The sequence below is a fragment of the Charadrius vociferus genome, unplaced genomic scaffold (assembly GCF_000708025.1).
Source record: "Charadrius vociferus isolate BGI_N301 unplaced genomic scaffold, ASM70802v2 scaffold315, whole genome shotgun sequence".
In the NCBI taxonomy this organism is placed as follows: domain Eukaryota; kingdom Metazoa; phylum Chordata; class Aves; order Charadriiformes; family Charadriidae; genus Charadrius; species Charadrius vociferus.
Genome location: NW_009648453.1, coordinates 1,108,551 through 1,128,490, shown reverse-complemented (window position 1 = coordinate 1,128,490; position 19,940 = coordinate 1,108,551).

Below are 19,940 nucleotides of genomic sequence, written 5' to 3'. Positions count from 1 at the left end.
GTCAGAAGTTTGGAGCTTGACTTTCCAACCACAACCGATGTATAGCTGAACCAGGTGAAATCACTTGTAGATTTTTGATTCCTACCTGAGGACAGTGCAAGGGCTCAGGAATTTGCTGCTGCGTGACTCCGCAGTTCAGCAGAGAGCCTGCTGCTGCCGACAGTCTTCTCAACCCATTCCTTCTCCAACAGCATTCACATCGTTTTTCCCATAACATGAAAGGGCGAGTAAATCTGCATTCACCAAACATAAGCATTGAGGTTGTGCTTTGCATAGCTCTCCACCAAACCTTTTGGCTGCCTTCAGTCATTGTAAGGAAAATACAGAGTTCCCAGCATTTGGTGTTCAAAATGATTCCACAGCACATTTTGGTGGGTAGAGGTACACGCAAAAAAGACCTAAACAACCAAAGAAAAAAAACACTCTAAAAGCCCAGAGGCATCAGCATAGCGTCTGGGCCAGATTTCTGGATTCAATTTTTCCTTGAGAAACTAGGTTTACGTGTTATCTATATTCATGCTATTTACAGTATCAACTAGTAACACACATCCATTATTATAGCAGTGTGTGCAGCTACGTGCACTGCTGAGAGGACAGAAGTAAAGGGGCTGCAAATGCAACATAATTCTTAGCTGTTTATTGTGTTAGGATTACATGGTAAGGTCGGGAAGTGGAGAGGAATGTAAAAATTGTTATCTTTATTTCCATACGCAACTCACTGTTTACCTTATGCAGATATGGCTATTGTTATTTTTCATTTCTTATGGATTAGTCAATAATCTCCCAAAGGATGGTAAACCACAGCAAAATCAACTTAGTACTACAAACGGCACTCCTAATGAGCTGGTGTTTCCTTATACAAGCCAGGCTTTTGTAACAGGAAGTCCCATGTTAAAAAAGGAAAATGTTGACTGGAAAATACAAGCTACTCTCTGTTTTGAGAAAGACCTTGAAGTCCTTGTAGAGTAGCAAAAGGATGTGGCTTTAGTTTCTTCCCATATCTGAATGTGGGAACTCTAAATAGTAAAATGAAGCACATGAAAAAAAAGAAAGAAAGAAAAAAAGAAAAGGTATGCAAGAACTGCACATGATCAGGAAATGAAGAGGGACTTTACATCTTGACACACTCAGTCCTATCTAGGGGAGCTACCTTGATCATTGAGCAAAGATCAGAGTCAAGACATATAAAAGAAAAAGCTAAATTGCTTCCATGAGTACCATAACATACTTCTTTTTCTCTGAGTTATTTTTACTTATTCCCTTCACATAAACTCATTGCTTTAAAATTGCTTTATGGAAAACCAATAGAAGTTTTTCATCAAGAGTCCGAGGTTTTCAACTCATAGAGGCTCTCTGGGTCTTTTACGCTGGACTTAACAGGATAATGTCCCCTGATCAAAAAATAGCTGCAGCAAGAACAACACAAGCCCAAACAACTCATGGGAGGTGAAAACATAAACCATACATACAGCCTCTATTGCTTTCTTAAATACGGCAGCTAGGTGAGCTCAATCGGGTCTCAGATTGAATGAAGCTGTGATGTGAAAACTGAAATGTTGGATACTTTTAGGAAGTGACCATTAACTTGAACTCTGAAAAAATATTTCCATGTCCTCTGTGTATGCAATGGGAAAGTAATACCCCTTGCACTTCTGGGGTTTGCCCGTGTTTTGTTCTGAAAATAGCTCCTTTTTTCACCCTTATTTTGAAATGCTGTCCATTTCTTAATGTTGAATTTACAGTTCTGCTTTTTTTGTTCTTCTCCTGTCCCTTTAGTTATAAAACCAAAACATTATACTTCAGGCATCTAAACCCAAAGCCTTTAATAAAGTTCATGAGGATTTAAATAATGCTAAGGGCTTGCTTTTCATTTCAACTTTCTCTTGTCCTCTAAAGTGCGTGCTTTTTCCACCATGCTGATTATCTTTGAATTTCTAAAGGCCCCATCACAAAGGGAGCTCTGAGCCAGAGGAAAGCAGCCTTCTCCTTCTTCCAGGATGCTGTCTGAACGAAGATGAGACTTTGAAAGATTATCATTGCAGAAGTTTGCCCTGACAGCTCTTCAGGAAAGGGATTGATATCCATGGCCTCGTATTGAAAATACAGTTCAAATGCTGCCATTAAAAATGTTAATCCTTCCTAGCAGCTGAATTTATATAAGGAAACAGCCCATGTGGCAGCAGGATCTCTTACAGAGCTTACTCTTAGGTGAGGAATGCTGACAGGGAATTTTATTCTGCACTGCAGTGACTCTGCAGTGGAAGACCACAGTGTCTATTCCACTTTATTCAGAATAAGCTGGATTTCCTCCTCTTTCTTCTGGGGTGTCTGAATATTGAGGTGAAAAAAGACAGGTTCATTGTAGCTAGCTCTTACTCTAAGAAGTCAGCATTTCTTGATGGCTTAAGGAGAAGCAAGGGAAATTCCAGTGCATGAAAAACCTCACTCATGTACTGTAAGATCAGTTGGATTTTGGTACATGCATTTATCTGACTCCTTTGGAAACCCTGTCTTAAACTCATGGAGTGATCAGCAATGTGAGAATATATAAAAGAAATTAACCAGAATAAAGACGTATGCAAGAAATTGAAACACTGTGAGTAAGAATCAGACTTTCCTTTGGAGGACAGCTGTTCTGTGCTGACTAGTAAGTCACAGCCCATGTGGTTCATTCCTGTATAACCAGAATTTCTTACCAACATGGACTTGATCAATTTTTTTGTATTTATAGGCAACAAACAGAACACCTGAATAGGGATTGCATTAAATTAAGACACTGGATAAATGCTATAAGATATTGGTCAATTATCAACCTTATTTTCACTCTAATGGAGCAGAGGAAAATCTACACTATTATAATAACAGCTATTTGCTCAGCGGGTTTACTTAATGGAATGATAAGAATTAAGAGAGAAAGTCCTGCTGCCTTAGCACAGCAAGAAATAATTCCAATGGCTTGAAAAAAGATCTGAGAAGATAAGACTGCTAAACATAGCAATTTACTCAAGTAAAAGTTCCTAGAAAATCCATATATTATCAGCTGAAAGCACTGAAGGCACAATTACCAATTAAGAATACATATAGTCAGATGCTTATAAGCTAACTTCAAGGAGAACACTTGTAGCATGACACAACAATGAAAGCTATTATGTTCTCTTTCTCCCCATCATAATGGCTACTTATCAGGACATGCAGTTCTCTTATTTTCATGAAGTCAACACCTACAAATAGTTGTATACATAATTAGTAGTCATTACTTGTGAATATAATTACACAACTATAAACTTATAAATACTGTAGCACTTATTTTTAAACATATAAGGAATCCAGTGCTGTCTGTATTTCTGATGTCTTTTTGTCATTGTTGCTGAAGCAGATTAGATTTGGCATCATCTTTTAATTTTGCACTGATTCTGCATAGACAACAGTAGGAGTAACTTGGTGAGATTTTTGGTTGCTCAGGTCCCCTATTCCCTCAGTAACCCCTATCCACAATGGACAATGTGATAATTTGTCCATAGATTTTAAGTAAAGCTTATGATTCTTTAGTATAAGAGTTTTGTTATGTACATACCTGTCAGCCTACAGGGTAATTTTGGAGTGTATTGTTCACAGCCTTCTTTCTTTAACTCCCTGCTGAAATGAAACTTCATTTCAGCTGACAACAGCGTGTCCATGATTTCTGTGCACTTTCACTGAAAACTGACCACACTAGACATAAAGCTACACTCTGGTTTATCACAGGAAGGACTGTGCCCCAGAAAAAAATAAACAAACAACCTGTAAAATATTCCAAATATTTGTGTTGTTGATGCAACTCACAGGGACACACTTGAGTGTCTAGGGGAAATGATGCTAATTTTTAAGCGAGTGCATTTGAACTAGGGAGACCTGAAAGCCAAAGAAGATGCCAGCAGCAAGGTGCGCAGCTCAAGCATGCACCCACCAGCACAAATCATCTAAATCACAAACCAAGGCCATGTGGGAGCTGAGCTGTTGAGCCTTCGTGGCAAGATAGGAATTACTTGGCCAGAACACCTTTGTGGCTCCTGTTACAGACAGGCACGAGGACCAGAACTGTCATCACTTGGTTAAAAGAGCACTCCTCAGGAACTGCAGAGAAGCTGAAACTTTACATTAAAAAATGGATGTCAATGTCCAGCTGCGTGTATGAACTGAAGAATTCATTTCGTTGTTTGCCTGCAAAACCCAAGGCTTCCTAATCCTTTCCCTGCAATCCTTGCAGTGAACACACTGTCACCGGTACGTTGGTGTAGGCAGAAAGCATTCTGCAGTGTATCAGGAAAGAATCCCATAGAAACAGATTAACAGCTGTTCTAGAAAACCAAACAAGCCCCTAAATTAAACGCAGCTTCACTTTGATGCTGGTGAATAAAGCGATACTGGTGCCCTTGAGATGTCTTTCTCTAAACAGAGGTTCCCGTTGTGACATTCCTGTGCAGAGCAGTAACAACATGGTTTTGCTTTCTGTTTGATGAAGTTGCATGCTTCAAGTCTGACAACATCCATGATACCTTGCTGCTTATCAGCACCTTGAACAAAGCTTTCTTTTTTTTTTTTTCCACTAGAAAACAGTGCTGATTCATTCTTAATTTAGGAATAAAATTGCAGGTTATCAAACGGTATGTTAGAAGATGCTCTCAAACACTGTGTTTTATGATCCAATATTGAGACTTCATAACAGTTAATAATCTAGTGAAACATTAAACATCGTTTGCACAGTGCCGCTATTGTGCAGTCAGTCACGATTCAGTCTAAATAGTATCTAAATGAAAATTCTATTATTTCTGCTAGGTGTATCTCATTATTATTCTTACTACTCCCCTCTAATTTGTGCACCAAGGATTCAGCAATTTTACATAACGAACATTAGCTAACAGCATAAGGTTTTCTATGCAGAAGAGTGAAAGAATGACTGACAGGGAATATGATAGTGGAATAATAATTTTTTGAATTATCCATTCAAAATATTTCTCAAATTATTAATAGACCTTAATTAACCCTCTTATGGCAAATTTTCAGTGGTGTCAAAGATGTTATCCTTAACTGATAGAAGACATCACATATTAAACAGACTGCAATGAGACTCTGTAAAAACAACAGGAGAAAAACTTGAAAAGATATTTAGAAACCTGATTTTACATATCTGTTTTTTAAATCCTGGCTTCTTCCTAACCTACGTGAATGGAACTTTGCTGAACATGAGAGTTTCTTGGATTTGGATTAGCTAATTTGATGGATTAGCTAAATCACACGCTGGACATGCCTCTCTCATCTATCAGCTATACAGAGAGCCTAGGGCAACTCAAATCCTAATTTGAGCGCTTCCTGTAGAAGCCAGACACTGAGAGAGATTGATCCATGCCTCTGCTCATGGTGAGGTGGGCCTTCCAGGAGAAGCACAGCCAGATGAAAGATCATTTTGATGTAACTGTGCTGCTGCTTCTTGACAACAGGCAGCCTCTGCCTCCCTTCTCAACTTCACAGTGTTCATCCCTACAGCAAAGAAAAAGAAACCTTGGCAAGGTCCCCACTGACTCCAGTGGGACCAGCAAGCAGGTTAATGGCAGCATCTGACAGGATCCAGTTTTTCTTTCAGCAGCAAATACAACTTTTCTAATACCTCAAAGACTGCAATGTAGAAAAAAACCAACGCAGCCCCGTGGAAATTAGTGACAGTACTGACTGTTGGCTTCACCAAATCACCGTTTCATCCACCTCTACAGCCGTTTTCCTGCTAGCTGAAGTATCTCTGTACCACAGTGAATTGCTTGGTAGATATCTTGTTTCAGACCCTCACCTTGAACCAACCCCAGCACTTACCCAGCTGTTGCCACCGCGCCGGGAAACAGCAGGGAGCCCAGGCTCTGATGCACACCAGTTGTGGCAAAAACAGTTTCTTTCCCCTCATTTCAATTTTTAATGTCCCACTGGAACACGCTCCCAGATTAACACATTTCAGTACATCCACATCCCTGAACAGAAGCCATAGTGGTTAGTCAACCTTGTGGGAAGTCAGCATTGTCCTCTGACTTTGTGTCATTCGGTGGATTGAGTGTTAGCTGCTCAATTCTCTTCAAATGTAGTCATCACATACTATCATATATTGTTATGCACTGTTTTATAGAAAGTGCTGAAAACAAGAAATCAGATCACTTGAAATTTCAGTATGTCTTGTCTTCTCTGAAAGCACTTATCCTGTTAAATTAATGGTCTACTGGTGGTGGCTAAATGAAGCCTTCGTTATGTTATCTATCACCTCTACAGTCTGCTTCAAATAAACACAAGACTCCATCCTTCTGCTGAAATTCGCTGTCTATATTTTTGTTCTTGGCAAAATTGGACACTGCTTCTATTATCTATTAAGCAAAGTTCCAGATGTGTTTGCTGACACTTAAAAACTCATAAGTAGAAAATGTTTTGCTCATAATAATGTTTACATGATTAGATACATTTTTAATTAAAAGTAGCAGAAGACATTAGATCATAGAAATGAAATAACCGCCTCATTGACTGATTTATTGGAAAGATTTAACAAGAACATTTTACTCCAGTAACGGTGATAGCACCAGTTTCCTGTTTAATGTATGTTTTCAGAGATATTTAGCCCACAAATATTTCAGAGCTATCTCAAGCATAATATCAAGTTGTGATGGAGCAGCTATATAGAAATAATCAAAAATACCAGATTGGAATTGCAAATACATCTTTTTCCCCTTTGAATCTAGGTTGGGAAAGTTAAAAAAAGGTTCATTTTATTAAATGTTAAACATAAATTGGAACATGCAAAGAGTGAACAAATTAAATAATTTTGAAGCAATGGTGTTATAAACAAGCATAATAAACAGAATAACAGCCTTAAGAGATTGCACATGATTTAAAGTTAGCTGCAGTTACCATGTCATCATAACTTTTAAGGTAAAGATGTATTTGAAGTCGTAAGTTACCAAATTCCAAGAAGAAAGCTTTTCAGTAAATATCAAGAATAAACTACTACTTTATGATGGATTTTCATATTGGTTCTCTGCATGCATTTTATTTTGGCAAATTATTTCAGTAGCAAAGGATATTATGCAGAATCAAGTTTCTGTAGTGATCAAAAGACTCACTAATATATAAATTAATACATTACTTGAGTTGATGAGTTTTATTTGCAAAGGCTTTGTCTTGGTGAAATAGTTCCTGCCAAATAAAGAAATAACTACTTTAACCACGTGAATAGTGAATCCTTCAGCAGTTACAAGCAGATTGTCCCCAGGTGCCACGTAACTTTGTTAGGTTTAGCTCAGTTTGCTTTGTTTAACCTGACCCACACATCACCATCTGATTCTGACTATTGGAATTAAAAAAATTTTAAAAAGTAGAAAATAGTGAAATCTTTCTCACTGATTTTGAATCACAAAATTTGAAACTGGCATAAATTCTAAGGTGTTTTATTGCATTTCTCAGCAGATTCTATAAAGCAATGATTGTCTTCATGCTGAATGGTTCCGCAACCGGCAGGAATGTTGTACAGCCAGTGAATGAAATCACTTGGGCATTACTCATGCGTGTATTACCAGGGCCGTTATCTCTTTGCAAGCATTCATTACTGCAGTGATTCAAAAAGAAAACTGACTTCACAGCCTTCTTTTAATTTAAAAGAGATTAAATAACTATCTGTATGAGGAACATATCCTAGCTCCATAGCTATTTGTGCATACAAAACCAATTTAGAAGCAATAGAGCAAGCTGGCAGTGGTATGATACAATAGCTCCTCATTTTATAATACTACCCAGAAGTCTCGCTCAAGCAGACTAAACATTCTTCAGCGATTGTCAAGTATTTGAGTTTACCTGAACTATGAGAAATTTTGATTCAATATCTGCAGTAGAGACTGCAGAGGAGATGGAATAGCGTGCGGTGTATGACAGCTCTATCCTGAGCCATTTTTTTTGACATTTCTACAGTTCCAGTGTGGACCTGACAAATTAATACCCGAGGCAGGTTGTAACTTTGAAGTTAAATGTGCAATTATTCCAGTTGAATGTAAAATGTTTTCATAACATGAAGTGCCTGTGAGGCAGCAATTCATTTACAAGACTATAAGATTGAAGGTTTAACATCGGTCATGCAAATGGCATTTTAATCTTTTCCCATCCCAAACAGAAATACTTGCAGGGCCTCCTGGAAATCAGTAATATGACCATCCTCAAATGCTTTCCTTTATTATAATTAGAAAATCTGATTCTCCTATACGATTAGGAATCCCCTAGTGACAATTTCCCCTGCGCTCATGAAGAGAACAAATCTCTCTTTTAGAGGGTGCACAGGATAAATAAAATGAACACCATTTGTAGGAACAGGACCACATACGTGTGATGTGTGAAAACAATAGAGCTGGACTCCTGCACACAGAACTCTGACTATCCTATTCTGCCCATGATGTTAAATTTACACAGTTACAGACAACAACAAAAGAGCCCAATGAACACAGGCATCTCTCAACAAATAGAGAAGCTCCCAAAAGAAAGCTAAAGATTGAGGTTGAGATTTTGTAGAGGGAATTTTTGGCACGAATGTGAGTCTGATCACCTGTTATTTTCATAACTTGGTGCCTGTATGTTTGTATACACACTGCATATAATTGTATATCAATATTATGAAGCCATGAGCAGAGAGATAACCCATCCATCCGTTAGAGTTGCACAGACGGTAAGTAGACCTAACCCAAGAGCTCCATCATTCTTTCTGGTAAATAGCAGTCTGAAATCGTTTCCTGAAAGGAAAGGGATAGAGGTTGGTTGTTGTTTTGCCAAGAGAGGTTGTTTGCTTCATTGGGAGCCAGGGCTATCTTCTCCTCCATTGCTATTTTCATGGCAGCGTATCTAAATAGATGTTTCTGATTGGTTTGGGTTTGCTAAATTTAAGCATTTAGTAAAAAGTAATTTCTTTTGTTGTTCTGCCTACACCGAGACTCTCTTGCAAGATGATCCTTTACACCTGTATTTCTTTGCACAATATGGAATAAAGTTCTGTTCCTTTGAAATCAGAGGGAAATTCCCAGTAAATAGAGATTTTCACTAATAGTGCTAAAAACAGTGTGAAAGATATCTCAGGGAAGAACAGTACTCAGACGTAAGGAATAAATAAAAATGAAGCAAAAACTCCTCTGTTTCCTACTGTCAACAACAGTGTCATTTTGAAGTAAGTTTGGGAGTAATAGATTGGAATTCAAGTCTTGTGTATAAATTCTCACATGCGTGTGCGTGTGGTTATGAATAACACTATCACCTATTTTATTTATTATCTAGCTGTTTTATTTATGGAATCACCAAATGGTTTAGGTTGGAAGGGACCTTGAAGATCATCGAGTTCCAACCCCCCTGCCATGGGCAGGGATACCTCCCACTAGACCAGGTTGCTCAAAGCCCCATCCAGCCTGGCCTTGAACACCTCCAGGGATGGGGTCTCTACAACTTCTCTGGGCAACCTGTTCCAGTTCCTCACCACCCTCATACTGGAAAAGTTCTTCCTAATATCTATTCTAAATCTACCCTCTTTCTGTTTACAATCATTACCCCTCATCCTGTCACTGCACTCCCTGACAAAAAGTCCCTCCCCAGCTCTCCTGTAGGCCCCCTTTAGGTACTGGAAGGCTGCTATAACGTCTGCCCAGAGCCTTCTCTTCTCCAGGCTGAACAACCCCAACTCTCTCAGCCTGTCTTCATAGGCGAGGTGCTCCAGCCCTCGGATCATCTTTGTGGCCCTCCTTGCTGTTCTAATTTTTAAGTGACAAGGAACAACTATCCATGAAATTCAATTCTTAGTTCACACACTGCACGTGTATCACAACTCCTTGGCCACAGATTTGTTCTTCAGTCGAGCAATGTTTCGTACTTCCTGAAAACTCACCTTGAGACTCCTGGCTGCTGGCACCAGAGCCCTTCCCCAGTCTGCCTGCCGAGAAATGAGGGGACAGGGAAACCTCCACATCAGCAATCATGTTCAACAGTAATGCCAGATGTGAAGCTCTCATTAACACTGAGTGAGATCCTGGCCCTGAGGAAATCAATGACCCCAAACAGATACATCCCTGTGGGACATGTTTATAACACAAGTACACTGCTAACCGTGTTAGCATTAATGTGCATCTAGGGAATGGAAAGCCTATACTTATCAAGACAGTATAGACAAGGCATAGACAGTACAGTATAGCAAGGCAGTAAGCTGCATCTTAAAGTATATTTGAATCAATTGCTACTATGAATAATATAAGTCAGTTCATACTCTATTGCCCATTATGTTAAGGCACTGTCCTGAAAATGTTTGGTTGGATATAGTAAATCAGAGTGGCCCTAAATTTCTGCTTTGAGTAAATATGTCGTGATCAACCCTACAGAATAATTTTAGGGCAATGTCTCCTTTTGCATTTAGAGTTATTTTAGAGTTATTTTTTCCCTTTCATATTTGTGAAGCAGAAGAAAGTAGTATTGAAGCAGACGGTCATGGCAGAACGCTTATCTCAAATAGCAGTGTGAGTCAACCTGTATCGAAATGCAGACAGGATAGATTAGGAAAGAGCAGTGACCCTCTGATCGGGAATTCAAAACTCCTGTGAAAGGGAAGCCTGTGAATGCTCGTGGATATTTTGGACAAAGTGGGAACAGGTGAGGTTGCCACTGGGAGCCTGAGTGGGCAGCACTACCCGGAGGGAAGGAAACAGCCCGTTTTTCTGGTGCTGGAGAGAGGCTGCAGCATTGCCCCTGTCCCCTTTCTGCTATTCCTCCCAAGGAAGTGCACACACAGATCATGCCATTTTGTAAGAATAAGCATTACAGCACAAAGTGACATGTTGAATGCAATAAATATTTTATGAAAATTCCCAAATCCATATTTTTTTCCTTTCAGAAGTAATACATAAATGCAGATAAGGCTGCAACTTGAGGAAGAGTCAGCAAGAGTTCCTTACCTTCCAGAGGTGTTTCTGTATGTGTAGCAAGCCAGAAAAATGCAGAATTAATGACTACAAAGTCAAACCTCCTGTATCATTCCTTCTGTAAATGTCTTGTAATGAAGTCTGGGTCTTGAAACATGAAAGATTTTTTTTCTGCTCTAACACAATTGTTACATATTCAGGTTTCTGCATCCTACTGTATCATTTTCAAAGATAATTGACCAGGTCAGTTCAGACACTCTGGGGAAAATACTTTAAAATGAAGCAGTTAAAAATTATTAGAAAGTAGACTTAAAAAAGCAGACCTCTGTGTTCAACTTCGTGCATGTATTCATGGAGTTTAAAGCAGAAAGATTCGTCAGGTACTGCTGTCCCATGACCTGCTAAACACCTGTTAACCCGATGCTTTGGGAATCGCTCATATGTGACTTGCATTTAATTAGAGCCTATCCTACTGAAGATCATCGATTCTTTATTTGAAGGAAACATGTGACTATAAGTACATGACCTCCAAAAGCAACTTGTTCTTGCAGTTCATCTAATAACATCTAATGTTCATCTAAGGTTCATCTAGCATGCCTCATTTAAATCTGTCTGGCTTCAGCTTCCAGGCACTGGTTGTTGTTATGTTTTTTTTCCACTAGGTTAAAGAATCTGCAGTAAGTATTTCTTCTTTTTATGCGGCAGCTATTTGTGCATGGTAGTCAAATCACCTCTTTTCAGCAGACCTACCTCTCTCGGTCAAAAACTTTTTTTTTTTTTCATCCACTTGTGTGGCTTTTTTTTGCACTTTCAATATGCCTTTAAAATGTGGGTACTGGAATGGAATGAATAGTTTCCAGATCATCCTTGTCAATGAGAGATTTGGAGTTAAAATTGTTTCTCTCTCATTCTTGCTCTACATGTATGTAATTAGTGACAGCAGAAGGTTTTGTTTAGTCAGAGCATAAGGATTTGTTTAGTTGTCCACTTTGACCCTAATTCTTCTTGAAAGTCACTGCTTTCCAAGACATAGTCCCTTATGCTGGGCATGTGGTTTGCATTCATTGTCCCTAGACATATTTTGCATTTAGCTGTATCTGGATAAACTTTGCTTCAACTAGGCCAGCCTGTGTTTGTTGAGATTCACCACGCTACCCATCTTTGGGTCATCTGTATATTTTATTCACCATGATTTCATATGTATTTTCCATTTTGATGATGTGAATATTCAGTACTGGTAGGAATGATTGCAAATCCTCAATTTGCATAAAATCCCCTGCTTAAGTCCCAACTGAAAAGTTAATGCTACACTGTATCAATAAGTCACATATTAGATGGTTTTATTAACTGAATCTAAACAAATACCTGTCAATAGGACCAGTATGCCAAATGTCTGACTGAAGCTTGCTACATTTATGTAACCAACCACATTTTAAAGTTTTTCAGGGGCTGAAATCAGGCTCTTGAAGTGATGGGACAATACCGAACATTTCCAGAAGGCTGAAGAGGGTTCCTTTTTTGCTTTGAACCTCTGCCTATGAGTATTGTAATGCTTCTTCTTCTTCCTTGTTATGTAACTACAACATTTCACTCTTAAAGCTGCTATGAAATTAATGGCTCGCTGTAACTGAAAAGTTTCCCTGTGTAAATGATGAGAAAAAGCCACCTGCAAAGGTTAGCTATTGGATCAGAGAAGGCGGGAGAGCAAAGGAAGAACTGAGCATCCTTCACTAGGAGATAGCACAACTGAGTTGAATCAGCATCGGTATATGTTGGTTTGAGTTGTTTTAAACAATAAGCCTTGGTTAAATACGGTGAGCAAAAAGAAAAAGAATGGGAAGTCTGAGAGAGGTCACTCACCCAAGTCCTCTCTTTTCCTAGCTACAGTGTCTGACGCCCTCTCAGTGAAAGCAAGGCCTGAAGGGCACAGGCTATGACCAAGTGCAGACCCATATGAGCACTGTGACTGGGACCCTTTTCTGTGGAGCTTCATTTTGAATAATTGTTCAGTTTATTCCTCTAGTGATGCTGGCTGAGCAATTTTTGGAAATCAGTGTCTGCAAGCCATGCGAGACACACACAACCTATGTACCACAGTCTGTTCCTTGCAGCAAGTGTCTCTTGGGTAGCCCGGCATGTGCTTGAGGTGCTTCTTTACAAGGATGAAGCTGCATGAGAAGGAGGAGAGGGAGGGTCATTGGATTCCAACTGGCCACCATGCCCGAAAGAGGGTAGTGTCAGTATCCCCCCTCCAAAAACTTTTCCTGCACAATCCCATCTGCTTACATTGATTATTTACATGGTGCCAGCTATGATATTCTTCTGAACTGCCATGAGATGCTGCAGCTCACTAATCCAGCTCAAAACTAAACTTGCAAAAAGACAAAGCGGGCAGTTTTCTGCTGTACTGTTGGCAGTAGTGTGTAGAAGGATGTTGTGAGTGTTGGGGGCTGTGCAGAGCTGAGAGGCAGGAGCAGAGGCAGAGAAGGAGAGCAGCAGGGTAGGAAGAGCAGGAGTGGGGCCTTCCTCAATGGCCACCAGGTATTAGAGGTACCCCACGCTCTTGGGCTGCACTCCTGCGTCCTCCAGAGCTGGAATGAGCAATGCAGCTCCTGCCCACCAGCCACCTCAGAGACATGGGCAGCTAAACACCTCCTTGGAAAAAACTCTTTCCCAGAGGTTATTTAGAGTAGGTGGTTTCAAAACGTTTATGTCTAAGATTTCCTTTAGCTATAGAAGGGCTATATCTACTTTTCCTAATGTAGAACAGGATGATTTGGCAAGCTCTGCCTTTTCTGAATCATTGTTACTAGGTTTTTCTGCCTGCTTTGAGTGATGTTGCAAGAGAGGACCTAAGATTACTCTTGTTTCTTCTACTTTTAACATTTTCCAGCTTGCTAGTTTTCTAGCTTCTTGTATCATATTTTCATACTCCATAAAGATTTTTAATTGCCTATTTTTAGATATATTTTTAATTCTCCCAATAAAACAAATGCTCTCTTACCTTTTTCTTGCAATAAATATTTCTCCTTTTCCTTATTTTCCTCAGGTTTAAGACAGTAAATACACATGGGCGCAGAGATCTCAATGTACCTTCGCCCTGGATATGCAGGAAACATGATGTGATCATTCGTTCACACATTCTTCAGTTCTATTCACATTTGAATGAAAATAAAGTAATTTCCTAAGCTGATCAAATAATAAAACCTTTTAAAAAGTATGTTTATTTAACAGAAATCAAGTAGTATCACCTGTGATATAATCCACAATAGCTAAATCAGTCAGTTTAGGGTTTTCACTCTGTACTAGAAACCATGTTTGTAGTGTACAAATAAAGTAAACTCAGATACCTCTATACCAAGTCAATCAGTATAACTCTCTTTAGTCAGAGATTTCTCAAGTTTATTCTCCTCCGTATTAAAGTTCCAACCTTTGGACTTTCAATTTAAGTAGGAGATGAAGGGGCATTCATTGTGAGATTAGAATCATAAAATCATAGAATTGTTGGAAAGGACCGTGAAGATCGTCAAGTCCAACCATCAACCTAACACTGTCAAAATCATTAAATCATTAGACAGGGAATGATTTTATAAGTGGACATAAAATCCACGCCTCATAATTTGAAGGGTTTCCTTGTATGATTTACTAGGCTTTTGTTGGAGTTTTGCTTTGTTTTGGGCTTTTGCTTTAATTTGCAAAATTTCTTATTCTGACAATTACTAATATGATGTGGGTGGAGAACAGGACCTTGTTTCTCTAATTCCCACAGAAAAACTACAGGGATTAAAAGACATCCATGCAGGGAAACCAATGCCCTGTCTCCTGGGGTTCTTTTAAGCTGACACCCACCTAAATTTTCTTTAGCCTGCCAGAGAGCAAATAAAGATTAAAACTTCTGTTTTTTCCTTTTGTTCTCTGTAAATAAAGGAGCATCCATAGATACTTGGGTTGAAACACTGACTATTCATTCCATAATAGCTCTTTTATAGCCCACTGTGGATGATAATGATGTAATTACAGTCCTTTTAAGGCTACATTGTCTACATGATAAACTAGCAATTACCTGATTAGAAAAATTTTGGAGACCAATATTAAGTATACAATAGACCACAAGTCTGGTCAGCTGTGCAATTATGGAACCAGAACTCATGCTATTCCTAATCAAAATTCATCTAAAAGCTGTGCTTTGTGCATGTGCAAAACATAAGTTTAAAACCTGTCTATCCCAGTTTCCTTTCATAATGTTAAATAGTAGCAGATGTTAGCTTGAGTTGAAAATTGTTTTCTTATTCTGTCCATTTATTACTAAGTTCATTCTAGTTTTACACTAACATAAATCTGTCTTACCAGTTGATGTCATTGTGAAATATCACTTTTAACCCAAGTCATTTGGAGATATGGAAATGTATCCAGACTTCGTAGATGATTTATTGCTGTGTGAGGTCAGAGTAACCTTCCTAGAAAGTGGTTCTTGAACTGAGTATGCAAGAATGTTATTAACATGTTGATCCTTTTTCCATGTTATACATGTTTCCATGTTATACAATCTAAAGCTATAAAAATACCAGTTTCACTCTAACAAGAACATTCCCTGTTAGAGATAGATCATTAAAGTTGATAATGCTGAAACCGGTGAGGGTGGCAGACGTGATGAATAATAATTAAAGAGACACAAATGAAAGTTTCATATACTTCACTGAAAAAGTATGTTGGACATTGAGCAATTCTGCCCTGCTTTTCCCATGTCAAGGAGCAATAGGAGAGGTGAGGGGAGACTGGAGAACTGGATAGAGCCTGGCCCAATGCCTTAAACACATGAGCCTCCTCCATTGTATACAAAATTTTGAGATTGAGGTAAGTTGAGGTAATTTCTGCAAAAGCGAAAAGATTCCAAACCGCTTAGAACAAACCTGGCGCCAACAAGTTTCACTCAACTTTCCTGAAAAATTAATCTCACAGGAGAAGTACAGAAAGAATTTGAATCACCTTTCAGTTCCTATGGGAACTTTACTGTGTCTATATTCTTCAGTCTCTCCTTGGTCAAGGATTTGTTGGACATGCAATCACCAGCACCACATGATTTTAACCCACAGTAAAGTCTTCGGGACAGGAAAGTTAGAATGTTGGAAGTTGGAAATAAATTCAGACCCTCTTAGTGTGGAGAAACATTCAGGCAAAGCATTTTAAGTGTCATATAGGGGGAAAATAATCATTTGGGCTGTAATAACAGGGAAACTGAAGGAAGAAGTGACCCAAAATTGGGACCAAGGTAAATGTGTTAAAGGAAACAGGAAAGCAAGGCCATACCCATAGAAAGTGCCAAGGGGTAGCTTGAGTGTAGGATACTCCATTTTAGGGTCTGATATCTGTGACATGAATCCTAAAGTAGCACGGGGCTTGTCTGGAGAGCCTGGCAGGGGAATAGCTGCATGACCTAGAGACTAACATGCTCTGAAGAGTGTGAAGGGCCTTGGGGAACATCTCCACCCCGGTAAAAGCAAGGCAGCTGCACTTCTGTTCAGACTTTGTACATGTGGTCTCCCCGTGATGATGGAGCTGAGGATATCTAATACTGATGGTGCTGGAAGCAACCGGGAAAAGGTGTCTGGGCATGGGCAGCTGGGACAGGAGTGCCACAGCTCCTGCCCAAGCGAGTCTCTGACATAGCTGTGGTGGAATCACACAAATTTTACTGTTGGAAAAGTTTCTGTGCAAACACACTTAACTAGAACAGAGATCATCTCTGTCATTTTTTTTTACTTTCAAATTAGAAGACAAAGCAACATCCGTGGGAAGAGTAATCATCCAATGCTTACGAGTCATACAGCTGCATCTGAGCTGATCTTACTGTGATTTTACTGAGCTGTTATTACTGAGACACTGTGCCACTGTTAGCAGCCCACTTCTGTGAAGTCTCAGGTCACTGAGTATTACACACAAGTGACCACAGTATCCAAAAGGCAAGTTTATAAGTTTATGTAGAGGTTTGGAAGCAAATTTACTTTAATTCCAACTTTCTTCTCTGTACCTGAACCATAATAATAACAACAACTATAATAATTGTATAATCCAACTGAGCTTTTAGAAAACCCTGCCCAGGTGATTTAGTGATGTGTGTGAACTGGCACTTACACACGCATTTTTGTAAACCAAAACCATACCAGCTTCAGTGTCAATGAAAATATATGATCCTATATCTTGGGATTTGCCTGTGTCCTGGGAAGTGCCCCTAGAACTGTGCTGCAGTAAAACAATTTCTGGCCTGGATCTCAACTGTATTTGATGTCAGTGTTTCCCATTTGTGATAGAAACAGGCTACTCTCCTACCATACACATTTGTGAGTTCATGAACTATCAGAGGAAGTTTTCATATTGTGAACATCTGTTTTTTCCCCATTCAGCTGCACAACTACAGCTGGGAAAGACATGAACTGAGCTGTTAGTCATTTCTGAAATAAAAATAGATATAGTCTATGACTTTAGACTTTGGCTATGAGCCTGAGACCATGATTTAAGGCTTTTTATTCCACTACACTGCATTACATTAACATACCTAATAACAGGATCTTTATTTAAGAAAGAATTTGAAAAGAATAGAAGAAAAAGCACAACCTTTTCTGAGAAATTAAATCACCTTTTTAATTGGCTATTTTCCAAAGGCATAGAATTTTTGTAGTACTACTCTTCAGTCCTTGACTAGCCAACACATCACAGACAACACGCATGGATCCAAACAGCTGAAAAACTGGCACGTTCATTAATCTTTTTCCTGGAAGCACTGATTTCTGGAAGTAATTTCATGTAATGATGTAGCAGCTCAGGTGTGGCCTGTGCTCTCTCCTGTAGATTTAGCACTGAGCAGTACAATAACGTATAAGAAAAAATATCTAAGAATTACTTACTATGAGTAATTTTGTTTGAGTGCTAATTTCAACATGGTGAATAGAAGAGGCTCGTGCATTCCTGTGAGGAAATAGTGGTATCGGGCAGGTTTGTCCAGTGGAGAACCTCTGATGCACTACTGCTTCCCTGTCTGGGAGATCTGGGGATCTCCCAAGTGAAAAGGGTATGAGCCAGGAGTGGGATCAAGGAGAATGAATTTATTTTCCCCATGAAACCAGCAGAAAATTTTAAGCAAGGTTAACCCAGCCTAGAATTTGTTAACTTTCCTGACTTTCCTGTAGAAAACTTTAAATAGAGATGAATGCTAGAGTCTTGCTCTGGGTTAATCTGACCATGGCAGCCTGACTCTGAGTGACCCTAAGGGTCTGCACAGAATGTCATAGGTCTCACTGCTTTTCAGGTGAAACCTCCCTTCTTTTGCTGAGAAAATCTTCCCACTCACCAAAAACATGTGAGGAGGTGTGTCAAAGATATGGAAGAGGCCTCAGAACTCTCCTACTTCCTAGTTATCACCTGAACCCTTTACTAAGTAAAGAGAAGCAATTTGGCTAAATGACAAACATAAAGACATACGTGTGTTTCCATAACCCACAATATGAAGACTCGTCAATGAAAGGCACTAGGCTAGAAGATGATGCCAGCTGAATCTTTGCTAAGAGCCCTATGGTGTTTCTAAATTAGGCAGAGTAAGCAAGAACTATCCAGGACACCACAGCAAAAATGCAATTTTTGCAAACTAACATAGGGAGACTGTCTTGCTTGAAAGACAGCAACTGTCAACACTACAGACTACCTCGGTAGCATCTTGAAGTCAACACAGATCAGCATGCAAAGGTGTTAAAATCCAAATGAACTAAAAATTGTTTTTCATTAATTCAGTTTTCAAAGTCATTGACATAGCTGATCCTTAGACTACAAGGAAGACCAAAATTACATTTTCAGAAATGTAACTGCCTTTGACTCAGTAGTATTCAAGATTCTAAAATACTTCACAGTTAATAGTTTTCCAAGTCTACGTTCTATGCTTCATTTCACTCTCAATAATCCTTTAACTAAATCTAGGCAATAAGCAAAGCAATTTTAGGTGATTGCAGGTGACTTAGATGTTGCTTTGTTCAGTATACTGCTCACCCGCCACTAACTCTAGTGGCATCAGTATTTTTACAAAGTTTTACAATTATCAGAATGCTCTCCTCAGCTTATGAGGTGTCATGACAGCAAGCACTGGCAATATTCCAGTAAACACAATTTGGCATAAGGATACCATATACTCATACACCAACAATCCCAGTAAGTCTCAGTGTTTGGATAAGATCAGATAATGAACAAAAAAGTGGCTGCTTGAAAATGAACCTCAGAAAGAGAGATGATGCTGATCGGTGAAGGAAATACTTGAAGAATTTGCAGATATGGTTCAGTCTTCTTTTAATGGTACACGTGCATGACTAAGTGGTCAAATCCATCATTGCAGAAGTAATTCAAGAAAAACTTTCTGCTGTCTCTGACTGATAAGGGAATGTGTCCCATCCCGGCAGATGGTGGCCTCATCTTGGATATGTGTCTTCTCTAGCTGCACAGAAAATAGCAACACATCTGGCCATGAAACTGAGTCTGTAGGAAACATTGATAAAGAGCAGAGGAGTGTGGTCCCCCAACCACTCCTCTCCGTGAGCCTGTCCCTGTCTCTCCACTTTCTCTTCCTCTCTGTAAAACTGAACAAAAGGTTTCAGGTTGACAGCAGAAATCCCTGTTACAGGGCAAAAGTTCACCTATGAATAAAATAGAGCTGCTCTGGAGTAATCCCAGATTACAGAAAAAAATCCAAGCCAAACAGAACAGCCACTGCAGACACCCCTGCCCTTCTCCCAAGTGAAAAGTGCATCTCTGTGACCTGTCTCCTCATGTACAGATGCCATAGGAGACACCTGTTTTATTTATAAAGAAAAAAGAAAACAAAACCTCCCAAGTATTCATTTTTTCCATTAGGGAGAGAATGAAAAAAAAATTAACAGCAACTGGTAGATATTAGTCATGTTATTTAGTACACTACTTACTCTGACTTTTCTATATACTGTGGTGTTAAAACTTGTATAATCT